We start from the raw sequence: 14,817 nt of genomic DNA, 5'->3' as shown, positions 1-14,817 counted from the left end.
TGGAACCAACTTTAAAAGAAAAGACGTCTAGATTAGGCTAATATTTGACCCAAAACAGTAAGTAAAAACTCTATTTTTTGAGAAATTTTAAGCGAGTTTTGAATCCCAAAAGCAAAACATATTAAGAGCACAAATAAGAAAAACATCTTCATCAAGTTTAGAGCAATCAAACTTCTAAGAGACATCACTTTCTTTCAATTTCAGAATCAAAGTGGTGGTAGTGTGTATGTAGAGAGAGAAGAGGGATTAAGAGGGAGAAGAAAAGGCAAAAGAAAATGTGAAGACAAGAAATATCAACAAAGAGGAGAGTGGCAGCAGTGGTGCGAAGCGGTTGCAGGTGATAGTTGGTGGCGGTGTTGGACAGTGGTGGTGGTGCTTGAGGGAAGTTGGGAGTGAAAACTCGAGTCAATCTGAGTTGAATCAATTTTAAAACTTCATAAACTTTTACAAGTAGCTTGTCACCATTTCTTGTCTTTTATTGGGTTAGGATGGTCCTACCCCTTTAAAGGGGCAGGACGCTAGCGATTCTCGAAATAAATTTCATATGCTCTTCTGGGTATGGAGTAGAGACTAAGAATTAAGATATTGGAATTATATTGTACACATAGCTAAGAGCCAGGTCATCTAGTTTGGATTGTGTGGCCCAGTTGCATTACCTGAACGGCTGAGCCCCCTTTTATTTTTCCACTTGCTATTGCAAGCTAAAAGATATTGTCGCCTTTAATTTTTTTGCCTCGCAGGATTTGTATATCCTTCTCTATAGTTTGTTTTTCAAATTTTCAACCACCAGTCCACCACTTGATATGTGTTTTTTTTTTACTTTCTATTTTTCAAGGCTAGCCTATTTCAAATCCTGAAAAGTTTATTCGTTCACAATTTATGTAGGTGCCAAATGACAGAGGGAAGGGAATAAATAGGCAAGACAAGTTTGTATGTATAACATTTTTTTGGTAATTTTAGCTTGTTGTGTAGAATTGTAAACTTGTAGTACACAGTTGAGAGGAAGTTTAAACCCATTCTCACGGGATTAACTATCCTCTAGCCTAGGTTAATTCTACTTATGTCTAAATAGAGAAACCTAGGCTTGGAGCTCTTTTAGCAACTACTCTATACTAATATATCAAGTCTTCATCAAGACTTCAATCAAACCCTTTTAATGGAGGTTTAACTATGATTCATTAGACTATCATGTAAATAAGAATGAGAAGAAGACATAGTAATAATAAGAAATTATATTAAACTAAGAACTTGAAGTGTTTTAATGGTGTTTAAGGCTAGAAAAAATAAAACCTATATTATTCTAAACTATAGGGAAGAGGTAGGAGAGCGTCTAGAGTTTTGCCTCAGTCCTCTTTATATAGGAGAGAATTAGGTTTATAATTTTATAGATGGGTTTTGGAGTTGTGTTTTGGGCCACTAAATTAAGCCCAAAACCTAATTACTTAAGTCCAAAAAGGATTTCTCTACTGGAATTTACTGCAAAACTCTTTTAATCTACTTTTGCTACTCTGATTGGGTCAAGGCCTAGACCATTAGAAAGCTATTTCTGAGATGGTCGTTTTAACATATAATAGGCCTAATTCTGAGGTCTGAGTCTAAATATACGGCCTATTGAAGTTCTATTGGCTTTTCTCTTCTTTTTCTACTTGAGTTGACTTTGACTTTCCATCTTTGATTAAGTTTTAAAAAACTTTTTCTTCTTGAAACTTGGGCTTTAACCATAAAACTTCTCTAGCAAGCAATTTGACTCATTTCTCTTGCAAAAACGACGTATTTCTTCACATAATTGATTCCAAGACCTAAAATACACAAAATCACATAAACAGTACTAACTCTTATTTATTATAAACATAATTGGCCTAAATATAATACTATTAAAGGGTTAAAACTACAATTTTGGGCTCTTATAAATAGGCAAAAAAAGACGAGTGTGGAATACAACCTTTTAAAGCAAGATGCTAGATGTTCATGTGGGCTATTTCTGTTGTTTGGATTTCCATGTAGACATATCATTTCAGTTTACAAACATGGGGACCTTTGTCAAATACCCCAGAGCTGCTTTTTAAGGAGATGGACATGAGTTGCTAAATCTGTCATTCCAAATAACGATCCATGTTTTTCTTCGCAGGCTACTTCCATTATTCGTCACAGTGAACATATAGGCCGGGAAATGCAAGGAGATATGTTTGTGGGCCTCTCAAACAGCCAAAAATATTGAAGCTTTTAAATCCATGTTATCATTTTTTTCTAGAGCTTTTGAAGGCAGTCCATAAGTTCCTTTTGATATGTCTTATATTCCACAAGTGGTACAATGGATGACACTCCATCTTCTAAAGGCAATGCGGAGGTAAACCAACCATCGTCCATTCGTTAATGATCAACCGCACGTAAAATTGAAGGGTAGGCCACATAAACCTAGTAGATTGAAAGGTCAGAACAAGGCAAAAAAAAAAAGTGTGGTCATTGTGGTATCGTCGGGCACATAAGGCCCACATGTACACTTTTGCATCCAAAGGATGGGGGTAAGTTTCTTATATCGTTTCCATATTTTCACTTGTCTATTAACATTAAATAGTTAGGAAAGTTTGTTGATTCTGATTCGTATTTGTCAATATCTTTCTTGTGGTGCATTGTTTTACAGGTCCAAGTGTTAAGCACAACTATGTTGAGCGTGCTGCAGGAGTTGCCGATGTGAGTGAGGATGATGACGAGTTAAATAGAGATACTAGATGAAAGTGTTAATTTTGCGAGTTATCTTCTTTTATAAACGCAAGAAAATGTTTCTTGTTTGTTATTTTCATGGTGTTCAAAGTAATGTTGCTTGTTTGGTGGCTGTAGTGGAAGTTGGTAATGAAGTAGGAGGATCTCGAAAGATCAAGCAGTGTAGCAAGTATCGATCTATGTAGCATACAAGGCGTAGGTGTCAAGATTTGCAAGGTATGACACAATTTTTGCCGACATAATTTTTCTAGTAGGGAGTAAACTAAACTTAGATTGTACCATTAAAGTGACTATTTTTCTCCTGTTAAACTTATAGTGTTTCCCGTTGATGAGGTTGGGAGCAAGGTTCCAGAGAAATTCAATGTTGGAAATTTTTATAGTGATGATGGGAGAGTCTTTTTCCGCATTACGGATAGTTGACGTTAATTAGGAAATAGGAGTACAATGCTACTAAGCTTTAGAGCAGTTGTTGCTAATCTTCTAACAAGATTTTTGTAAGAATTTTGTAATAGTTAGATCAAGTGGAGCATTGTGCTATTTAAAGATTCTAAATTATTTAGTAGCAGTTCTATGGTGTTATTTTGGTTTAATCAATGAAATAGAGCAATATTCTATACGATATATTGACAAACATTGTATATTATGTTGTTTCTTATTGTTGGGATGTTGGGGTTATCCCTCACCATGAGACAAGACCATTAGTAGACATATGTCAGTTAGTGTGACATTGACATATTCATAAATGGATCTGTTCGTTCCTACAACGCCGAACAGAAGGTTGGAGTGGTTTGCAGAGGTATGTCATAAACAGTGACATAACATTCGAGTATGACGTATATAGTGTCATATCTATCCGTGATTGTAGTGTTTACGACATACTACCAAACATATAAACTCTTATTGACATACGATATCCTCTGGCATTTAAAGTGACACATGTATAGGATTAAACAATTGTTTTGCATTGTACCACAGGACCACTCATAAAGTATGATATACTTTCTGTTCATACAACTATTAATTACATACTACAGCCTATATGGTATTTTTAATAACTTATATACATGTTTTTACAATACAATCTTATGTACCGTGTAGTAGATCACATACTCTGTACGTTATGAAATTTGGCATGACATACCATACTATGTATGTTATTTATAAACACATATACAGTTGTTTTTACATAATACATTTGTACCGCGTTGGGTATGAAATACTTTGTTATGTATGACGGTTTTAATTATAAATAATTTAATGTTTGCTATTGATAACGTACTTTGTACGTGATAAATGTAAAAACTATAGTTTCACTTACTCTTAACTAATTAAACTCAAGAATAAGTAAAACTAAATGAATTTACTCTAATGTATCAAAGTTATCTACTCTCGTTATCAATGCAATATTTGGAGTAGAGAATTTGTTCTACTCTTAGTTCGTTTAGATGTAAAGATTCTCTAGTTTATGTATTCTAACAAAATGATGAGAGTAATGGATTTGAATTTTAACTAAGATGGTGAATTAACTAATCAAGATGTGATAATTGAAATGACGACAATTCAATACTAAGAGGACAATATGAGATGGAATTAGGGGAATTCGATTCCACCTTGATTTCGACTTAATAAAATAGCATAGAATAGTTGTAATTCGAATCGTAATGTTTTTACATAACAATTGGGTTTTTCTAATCCCTAATTGTTCATGGCAATCTCTACCAACTAACAATTAACATGTGAAGCAATTAAACCCATTCTCATGGCGAACTAATTACTTTCTAGAGTGGAATAGATCATCATAACTACATCTATACTAACACAATCAAGTTTTCGTCAAGGCTTCCTCAAACCCCTCTAATGGAGGTTTTAGCCTTGATTCATCAAACTATCATTTCTGGAATAAGAATAATAAGAACAAGACATTATTGAAAGAATAACAATTACTTTATTAATCTAATTGAAAGAGAGTCTAATGATTCAACTGAATTCAAAACTGAATTAAAACTGATTTAGAACTAAGTTTATGGATAGCTAATTATAAAATTAAGACTAACTAAGTATTAAATTATAAAACTAAGTTATTTAAGAGCTAAGCCTTAGTCCTCTTTATATAGGAGAGGTTAGGTCTAACAATTTCGTGCATGGGCTTTGGAGCCATGTTTTGGGCTGGAAAATCAAGCCCAAAACCTCATTACTTCAATCCACAAAGGGGTTTTCAGCTGGAAATGACTTCAACAGCCTTTTTGTCTATTTCTGCTCTTCTGATTGGGTCAAGGCTTGAACCATTAGAAAGCTCGTTCCGATCCGGTCGTTTTGACATAGGGTAGGCCCAATTCCGAGATCTGCGTCCAAGGTTATGGCCTACAGAAGTTCTATTGACTTTTGTGCGCTATTTCTGCCTGAATTGACTTTGACTTTTCAGCTTTGACCAGGATTTAAAAAGACTTTTTCTCCTTGAATCTTGGCATTTAATCATAAAACTTCTTAGCAACCAACTTTTGGTCTTTTATCTCGCAAAAGGGATGCATTTCTACACATAATTGACTCCAATGCCTGAAATACACAAGAGCACGATAACAGTACTAACTCTTACTTATTAATCATATAATTGGTCTAAAAGTAATATTATTAAAGGGTTAAAACTACAGTTTTGGGCTCTTATCAAACCACCCCCAAACAGCATTTTGCTTGTCCTCAAGCAAATTGGAGAAATTAGAATAAGTGACCAAAAATGGAGTTCTAACTAATCTCGTTTCGTCGAGTGCGATTGCATTAACCATATGCAACAGGGCCTTAAACTACTAGGAATTCCCTAGTGGATGAGTTATAGCCTCGTGAGAGTTTTCCTGTGAAGGTACTTACAAACTTCATCTATACTACAACGGGTAACAAATAAAACTATTGTTTCCTTACTTATTCTCGGATATCTATCCATCTTACTAGCAATGAATACAGAATAGTCAAGTCGAAACCTAAGCTAATATATGCATAATAATCAATCATCTAGAATAAACATATATATAATGAACTATGCTATGAAATGCAATAACAGGTCCGTTTCTGAAACTTTGGAATAACATCCTTAAGTAGGTGCTCACATAAATGTCAAGACAAAAACACTCTGATTTTTCCACTCAAGTTTCGTTACTCCAGTGTGTAGTAGGCACACTTTACTTTACAATCTCAATTATTATTATTACCTTACAATCCGAAGTCGATCAAACACATCTGCCACTTATTATCACACTAACCTATTCCTAATTAAGCTAGATGTCTTTATTAGGTGTTACGGGAATTAGGTGATGGTTTAAGAATGAAGGAAATGGATATTAAAAAAGAACTAGTCTGAGATAATAGAGTCTTCATATTACGTAACTAGAGAAAACCTTGTTCTTTACTTTGGTTCTACACTTTGTTTCCATCCTTAGTTTTTTTTTTTTTTTTTTTTTTTTTTATTTTTGGCTTTTGACTCCTTTGATTATGTTTTTTTTGGAGTTCTAACTCTTTATTTTTTTTTAATATTTTATTATTATTATTACTTTTTTCTTAGGATGGAAACTTTCTTTTCTTATTTGAAGCAACTAACAAATTCTTGATTTCAAATGTCTTTCTCTTTATTCTTCATTTCATCTCTATTCTCAGACTCATTCAAAGATGGGTAGGCTTATTTTTATTTTTATTTTGTTTTGTAAAAGGGCAAATGAATTGCGGTTTATGAAAAGCTAAAGAAATGCTCAGAGGGGCGACTTGCGGAAAATTATTTCATATAGGTTTGAATTTCTGGCTATATCGATCCAAAGAGGGCCTAAATTCTCGTTTAGGATATGGCATAATGATCAAGTAAGTAGATGTGTGATTTCTCTATTCTGAATTTACTTTTCCCTTGTGTCATTTCTCAAATATTTCACTCATATAAGACTTTAGGCTATATTCTCATAGGATTTGTAAGATAAATACTCTGGCCTAGATTTCAGAAACTTACTGTCAATACAAACATAGATACTCATACAATATATTTATAGAAAGATATAAAGACTATTAACCTAAGTTTCTAAAAACTATTCTAATATAATACAACAGCTAACGTGAAACTTCTAGATTATTAAGAGCATAGAGAAAGAAAACAATATATACCAATATTCCTAAGTGTATAGCATAACTTTTTATTTATATTTTTGAATTTTTGATTTTTTTACTAGAAAACAAGTGCATATTGTACATATCTATATCCTAACAGGTACTTTAAATTATGCGTGTTTCTATGCCACCCCCAAACAAAAGCATGTTTTGTCCTCAAAGTATTGACATAAGAAGGGTAGGAAAATACCATGGAAACGCGTGAAATTTTGGAACATCTGCAAAACAAAGTTAAAACATACTAATATATATAAATAAAAACAGACGCAACTCTATATGAGTTCCACCTGTTATGTGGTTACAAAAAAGTAAATTGCTTGGGACATAAGCAGACACGAAAAAAAAAAAAAAACTTACCTCCTATCCATCATTTAGGCGTCATCATCCTCGTCTACATAGAAGCGAGGTTCTTTTGCGTCCTGCCACGCCATGATAACTTGCCAAGCCTCTCTCCATGTATCATCAACTGTGCTGCTGCTTTGTTAAGTGTTACTTTCGGTCCGATCGGGTGTAAGGAGCAACCCATTGAGGTTGTACCCTCCATCCCGACCAAGTCATAACACAAAACGAACGAACAACGCAATTGGTGGGTCTCATAATTTCAACCCAACCCAATCCGTGTAGCGGGTACGTAAATCGGGAAAAAAAAAGACATGATCGACAAACCAAAATAGGCATAAGAAGGTACTTATGCCCTCATACTATGGCCTCTAGCTAGACTAGCCACTAAAACCTTGGGAATGTCATATAGAAACGCGTCCACCGGCTAAAGTAAGGAAAACGTCACCGGTGATTTACTGCTAGCAGAAGTAAACTGCCATTCTCTTAAAATATTCATCATAATGAAGAACATGGTAAGGCCTACGTTCAGGGACAGGCTACCAAGGGATATGTTATATTGCCCTCGGTCCATTACACGAAAAACCCCTCCCTCAAAAGTCTCATGAAAATACTCATAGTTATAAAGGTATGCATTATTAGTCAGATATCCCCATGAGTTTGTAGTAACAGGCATATGCATTCCCACAACAAAAGCAACTAAGAACTTGTTGAAATCCATTGTCGTATCATTAACTACGACAGAGAACATTTGTTCTCCATCTGGTTGACAAAAGAACTTTGAATTATTATAGAAATATTCAGTAAGTTGAGGTAAATATGAGTCATCAGGACTTACCAGTAGATGTGTCCATTTTGACTGCACGATTCTATCACGGAACCATCCTCCATAGGTGCCACTTCGGAACAAATCTTCAAAAGACTGCTCTGGTATGATATGAGGGGATGTCATCACAACAAATACACTCTAGAAGTCTTGAAATCAAGCTCAGAAGAATTGATAAGAGCCCAAAACTATAGTTTTAACCCCTTAACAATCATACTTTTAGACCAATTATGTGAGTAATAATTAAGAGTTAATACTGATTACGTGTTTTTATGTATTTCAGGCTTCAAAGTCAATTATGTGCAGGAATGTGCCACTTTGATGAGATAAAGGAGCAATGGTTGGTTGCTAAGGAGTTCTGTGAATAAAGGCCAAGATTCAAGGAGACAAAGCCTTTGTAAAGCCCGGTCAAAAGTCTGAAAAGTCAACGCGAGGGCGTAAAAATGCACAAGTCGTGAGAACTTCCGAAGGCGTATCTTTGGACTCAGATCTCGAATTGGGAGTAACTTATGTCAAAACGACCGGCTCGAAAAGAGCTTTCCAATGGTCCAAGCCTTGGCCCAATCAGAGGAGCAGAAGTGGACGAAACATCTGTCGAAGACAACTGCGGTGAAGAGCCCATTTTGGACTAAAGAAATTGGGTTTTGGGCCGATTTTCCGGCCCCAAAACATGGCTCCAAGCCCATGCACGATTTTTGGATCTGGAAGTATAAAACAAAAGCTTGACTCTTTGTTAATGGCAGTTAGGTTAGGAAGCTAATGTTAATGGAGTTTAGGGTTAGAAAAAGTTAGATCTAGATTAGTTAATTACTTAGTTTTCATTCCATTAATTAGTTTCATTCTTTGTTTTAGCTTAGTTATTTAAATCATTGAATATCATTCATTAGATAAATAAAATAGTTGTTATTCATTCAATCATATCTTGTTCTTATTGTTCTATTAGATAAATAAAGTTAATTAGTTCTCCATAATCTAGTTTCATTTTTTTCATTTATTTATTAGCTTAAATCCTTAGATTTACTTATTTGTCATTATTAGTTTAATTCAATTATTGCATGAGTAGTTTCAAATTGAGTTTAAACAAATAAAGTTCAAATCTTTATATTATGTCTTGTTTAGATTCAATTGTTGGGAATGGTAGAATAGAAAATTCACATCAAATCATTACTCTCACCATTGTTCCTTGTGACAAGTAGTTGAATTTTATTTAAGTCTTGAAGGTTTAAGAGTGGAACGAAATCCTTACTCGTTGTATTGCATGATTATGTTTTGAGAGTAAGAAGAATTGATTTAAACGTAAGAACGGTAGGATTACGTATTAGTGTTCTTGTAGCATTAATATTTAGGATTCTATTATTTTTACATTTATCAAATGGCGCCGCTGCCATCTTAATCTCGTTCAAGACAAGAATTCAATTGCTTGAATCCAAGGGGCAATCTCCCATTCTCTACCCACCCACCCTTTTAATTTTTCATTCTTGTTTCTTGAATTTTCGAACTGTTCCTTTGTTTTAGGGCATAGGGGCTGCGGATTCACAGAGAAAAACACTGCGGTGAAGGTATTTCTAAATTTTCTAAAATTCTGAAAATTTTCATACATATTATTTAATGTGTTGTTGATTTACTGGAATATTTTCAGATTTTTCAAAGTTGTTTTACCTTGTGAAAAAAATACGATCTTTACAGTGCTGCATTTCAGTTTTCACACCGCATGTTCTTGAAAAACAGACGAGTAAGGTTACTTAGGGAGTTCTAAAAATTCTATAATTTTTACAGGAGTATCTATCCTAACTAAGGAGTTTGTAGTAAAAATTTGATGAGTTTTTTATTTGTTTTGACCTCCTAAATAGTAGAGTGTTTCCAGTGTGTTTCTGCAGTGTTGCAAACACTTAATATCTGAAACACCAGCCAATAAGGAGAGGTTGTAGAACTCCAATTGCTCTAAATTTTTTACAGGAACAAGTAGGATCTGTCAGGAGTCTCCAGTAAAAATTTGGCAATTTTTGGATTTTTTTTGATGGGTTAACCATTCGGTTGTTTGTATTGTGTCCGAAAACCGTTTCGCAAATTTTGAAGGGCTGTAGAGGGACTTGCACAGCTCCGATTGATCTGAAATTTTACAGGCTACTTGATAGATGTCTTAGAAAATTACTGTAAAAATTTCAGATTTTTTGGAGTACGATAAAAGGCCTAAAACTTGAAAACCCTGGAGCGCGACCCGCGCCCAAACCGAGCGCGACCCGCGCCCAAAAACGGACATTCGACAAAGCAGGAGGGCACTCGCGCCCAACTCGCGCCCACTCGCGCCCTCAAGGGAAAATTCAGTGTGAACAGCCCAATTTTCACAGAAAAATGCAAATTTTTATTCCTTAAAGTTATTTAGTGTTTCTAACTTGTTAAATACATTTGAAATCGCGATATACAAGACGCTATTCAAACAAGCGTAGCAAGGAGGCATTCGGTACTCATTCTTCCTCCTCCGCCATACGTCAGGAGGAGTTTTATTCTAGTATAATCAGGCTTGTTTTTCAGTAGAAATAAATATAACACGCCTATCTAGAATTTCACACACTACACCTACATCAATGGCTAAAGAACAAGAGACTCCTCTCTCTCGATTTTTATAAAGCCCTAAACGATGGCCCTAAGTGCGTGCATCGTTCTTTGCGGACCTAGTGGGGATTTTTGAATCCCCTAATATATTTAACTTGTTACCGGTTTTTCATGGTTTAGACCACGAGAAGCCTTACCGGCCATTACATCGTAGGATAGACCAAGTTCTCACTACATTCCATCATCCTAGCGTAAGTCCGGATCAAGTTAAACTTAGGGTGTTTCCTTTCACCCCCTAGCCGACAAAGGCGGCGTCTTGGTTAAGCTGCCCAAACGCCAAACTCGTGGACTCATGGGCTCAACTTGTTCAATTGTTCATGGAACAATTTTACCCACCACTAAAGACGGATGAAATGCTTCACAAGATTCATTTCTTGCCGAGAATCCTCATGAATCCTTTTGGAGGCACGGAATCGTTTCATCGATCTTCTCATTGAATGCCGCGATCATAATCTTGCGAAAAGACACGCTTTGTTCTTTCTTTCTTCAGGGGCTTTCACATTATCATAAGGAGGTTCTAGATATCATGTGCGGGGTAGTTTTCTTAGTAAAGGAGCCTTGGATGCTTATACATTCTTAGAAGATCAATCTAAGAGGAACAACAATTGGGGAGGTAACGATTCCCCGCTCCTCTCCTTCTTCTCTTGAGGTTAAACATGATCCCGAGCTTAAAACTCTTATCGATGCCCTCACTAAAAGGTAGATGCCATCTCTGTTCAACAACAACCCACTCCGGTCATGAACATTAACTCTACTCGTTGTAATGTGCATTTGTAGTCTTGAGCATTCCGACTTCTATTGTCCTCTTGTCTATGCACAAACACCACCACAACCATCACACTTCAACCAGTTAACTCAACATCAAGGACAAGGGAACTTAGGTGACGGAATAGAGGTTTAGTACCCATAACCGGAACTATCAACATCAAGACATGAACGCCAACAAGATTTAATTCCAATACAACCATCTACAGACAAAGTAGTAGTGACCTTGTTGGAGAAACAAAATCAAATTATGCAACAAAACTCCAACTTGATGAAAGATCAGCATGATCAAAACTCTAATATGATGAAACAAACGATGCAAATGATGCAGTCTTTGTGCCAAAAGGTTATTGACATGTCTTCTAACCAAAATAATAACCAAACTGGCGTGTTTCCAAGTCAAGCAGTGCCTAATCCTAAGTCAACAAACACCGCCTTCGAAATAAAAAGTATTCAGTGTAATGGTAATATAAACCAAGGGGACTCTGGTGATCACTACCCCTTCGCTCGGGCGAGTAGTTGATAACCAAGTAACTATGCCTAAAGATTACCCACAAACTAAAAATGATACCATACCACATACTATATAATAGAACCGAAGACCCTACAATTTGTAGAAGTACCGGTTAAACCACAACCAAAAGGGAAAACATTACAAGATCCAATAATAGAAAGTGAAGACCCTACACCTGTAGAGGTTCCAATATGGATACCTAGATGGAAAACGGATAGAGATAAAGCAAAGCCTAATAATACTTTTATCCCTTTCATTAAAAATAGCGATAAAGCACCATATCCCCAAAGACTAGTTGTGTTTTAAAATGGCGAGAATTTTGATGAGATTAGGGAAGTGTTTAAAAATTTGACTATAAACCTACCTTTTCTAGAAGCTATAAAAAGTCTACTGGACACGCTAAGTTTCTAAAAGAGTTGTGCACCAAGAAGAGGAAAACCAACATACCCCGAAGCATTCTTAATCGAACAATATCCCTCTTTATCCGAACATAACGGAATTGTTAAGTACAAGGACCCCGGTCGATCCCTATTGCAGACAATGCACCTTAGGTGATACCTTCATAACAACTGCTTTATTAGACCTGGGGGGGAGTGTTAACTTACTCCCTTTTTTTTATTTATATAAACAACTGGGTCTAACAATACTTCAACCAACCAAAATGACTTTTGGTTAGCCGATCGTTCTATTAAGTATCCCAAGGGTGTAGTTGAAAATATTCTTGTTAAAGTTCAGTTTTTTACTATCCCCGCCGACTTTGTTATTCTCGACCACGAAGTTGCTCATGATTCCATTCCCATCATCTTAGGGCGTCCTTTCTTGGCAACCGCCAATGCCCAAATCAATTGTCGGGGATGGCTCAATGACTCTTTCTTTTGGAAATCTTTTCGTAGAAGTTAACATGTTTAGACAAAAGCAGGGACAACTAGGTTTGCCTATAGAAGGAGAAGTGAAGTCCATTGAGAGTTTTGTACCTCACATTAGTGCGGATGACACTTTAGTCCCCACACTAGTAGATACCCCTCTTATGGAAGAAGACAAGGATCACAATTTCTACTCCCTCGACGTAGATAACATCGAGGAAGATTTCCTTCGACTCCTTGAGTTCTCTCCTATTGACATCCATTCATCTCTTGGCCATGGCGGAAGAAGAATTTTAAGCCCTCATCCCCGATTGATTCTTCTTACCCACCTATTGAGGAATGTCTTGCATATCTCAAAGCCCTCGATGATATAGACCTAAGAACACTAGTTGAACACCATTCACCCACCTCACATCCTCATGTCACTCATTCACCTTCCATCACTTAATGTTCCTTGCCCTCTACCTTTTCAAAGAACCATTGAGTTTGTACTTGACCTTGGTGTTTCTCCTATGCTTCATAACTATCTAAAACCAACTAGTGAAGAAGTAACACCCAAGGACAAGCCACCGGACACTTTTTCATTTTTTCCATTTTTCCCCTTCTCAAAATTATCCACATCCCACGTATCTTCCACAACCATCAATTTTCTCATGTTCATTTACTTGGCATTCCGCCCGTGGGAGGAGGACAAAGAAGAAACTGTATGCTCGATTAGGTTTTAGATCTATAAGGCTTTACTCTCATTCCACTAAGCTACATCATAGGAAATCTTGGTGCTTAATTATGTTTGATGGTGCATTCCATGTTAATTATTTGTGGAAAGACCCACAACTTTTTAGATTATTGATATATGGGAAACCGCATGTAAATACATATATATCACTTTAAGTCTAGGGAATCGACTTTAAAAGACCCGTTTTAAGACAAATTTTTACAAACTGTTTTCAAAAATTTGTTTGGGGGTGGGGTGTTTGGTTTTTCCATTCTTGATCACTCAAATTCCTATTCTTACCCCCACCTCACTCCCTTGAAGAGTAGTTAGATTTCTTCTTGTTTGTCGTTTTGATGTTGTTTTTTTATTATTTTTAGTAGATAGGATGTTACGTTGTTAAATTCCGTAGTTAACTTTGAATTTGGTAGTTAAATGTTGTTTGAATTTCAATTTTAATATAATGTGGTTCTTTTCAAATTGTGCATAGATTTTATTGTTAATCCCACCTTCCCGAATTGTTTGGGGGTGGTATTATTTATTCTATCATGATTTGTAGAAGATCCTCCATTTTAGAGTTTGTTTTGGAGTGAAGGTTGAGAATATTGTCGTAATTGGCATACCTATAATTAGATGTGGTGGTAGGATGAAATATAAGAGAGTTTAGAAGTTACTAGTCTAAATCCAGTATAAAAGATACTAGGGTTGTTTTAGAATCAAGAATATGAGTTGTTTCCGTTTTCGGGTTTGGAAATTTTATTGTTTCCGGAAATTGCCTTAAAACTTTTTGGCAACTTACGATTCGTTTTAACAATTAAAACCTATAAAACTCCCTTCTTTCTACACTAACAAACCACAATACATTCCACCATCATCCGCACCATCCACTCCAAGTTTTACTTTCTTTTTCATCTAAACTCCGGTTTCAGCCCTCCAGAGCGCGCCCGCGCCCATCCATCATCGGCCTGCGCCCTTCACATTTTTGGAAAATTTATTCAGAGCGCGACCGCCCTCATACTGAGCGCGAACCGCCCTCATCTACTGGACCTAGAAGCGCTACGCAAGCAAGGTCAGCGACTTCAGCGCTCAAACACTGGAATTCCAAATACCAGTAGCGACTTCGGCCTCTAGTTAGTTGGCCTTTCCGCGCGACTTCGCGTGGACCGGAAAAATTTCAGTTTTCCGCGGGTTGTTCCCGGGTGATTTGCAGCTGTTCCAGGCGTAGCTTTGAGATGACATCTCCTACAATAATACCGAGAACAGTCTTTCAAAGATTTGTTTCAAAGCACTACTTATGGTGCTTGGTTTTAAGGTGATCACACACGTA

This window comes from Coptis chinensis, chromosome 7 (genome assembly GCF_015680905.1).
Source record: "Coptis chinensis isolate HL-2020 chromosome 7, ASM1568090v1, whole genome shotgun sequence".
Lineage (NCBI taxonomy): Eukaryota > Viridiplantae > Streptophyta > Magnoliopsida > Ranunculales > Ranunculaceae > Coptis > Coptis chinensis.
The sequence above is the reverse complement of the archived record's forward strand: the minus strand, read 5'-3'. Positions refer to the sequence as shown.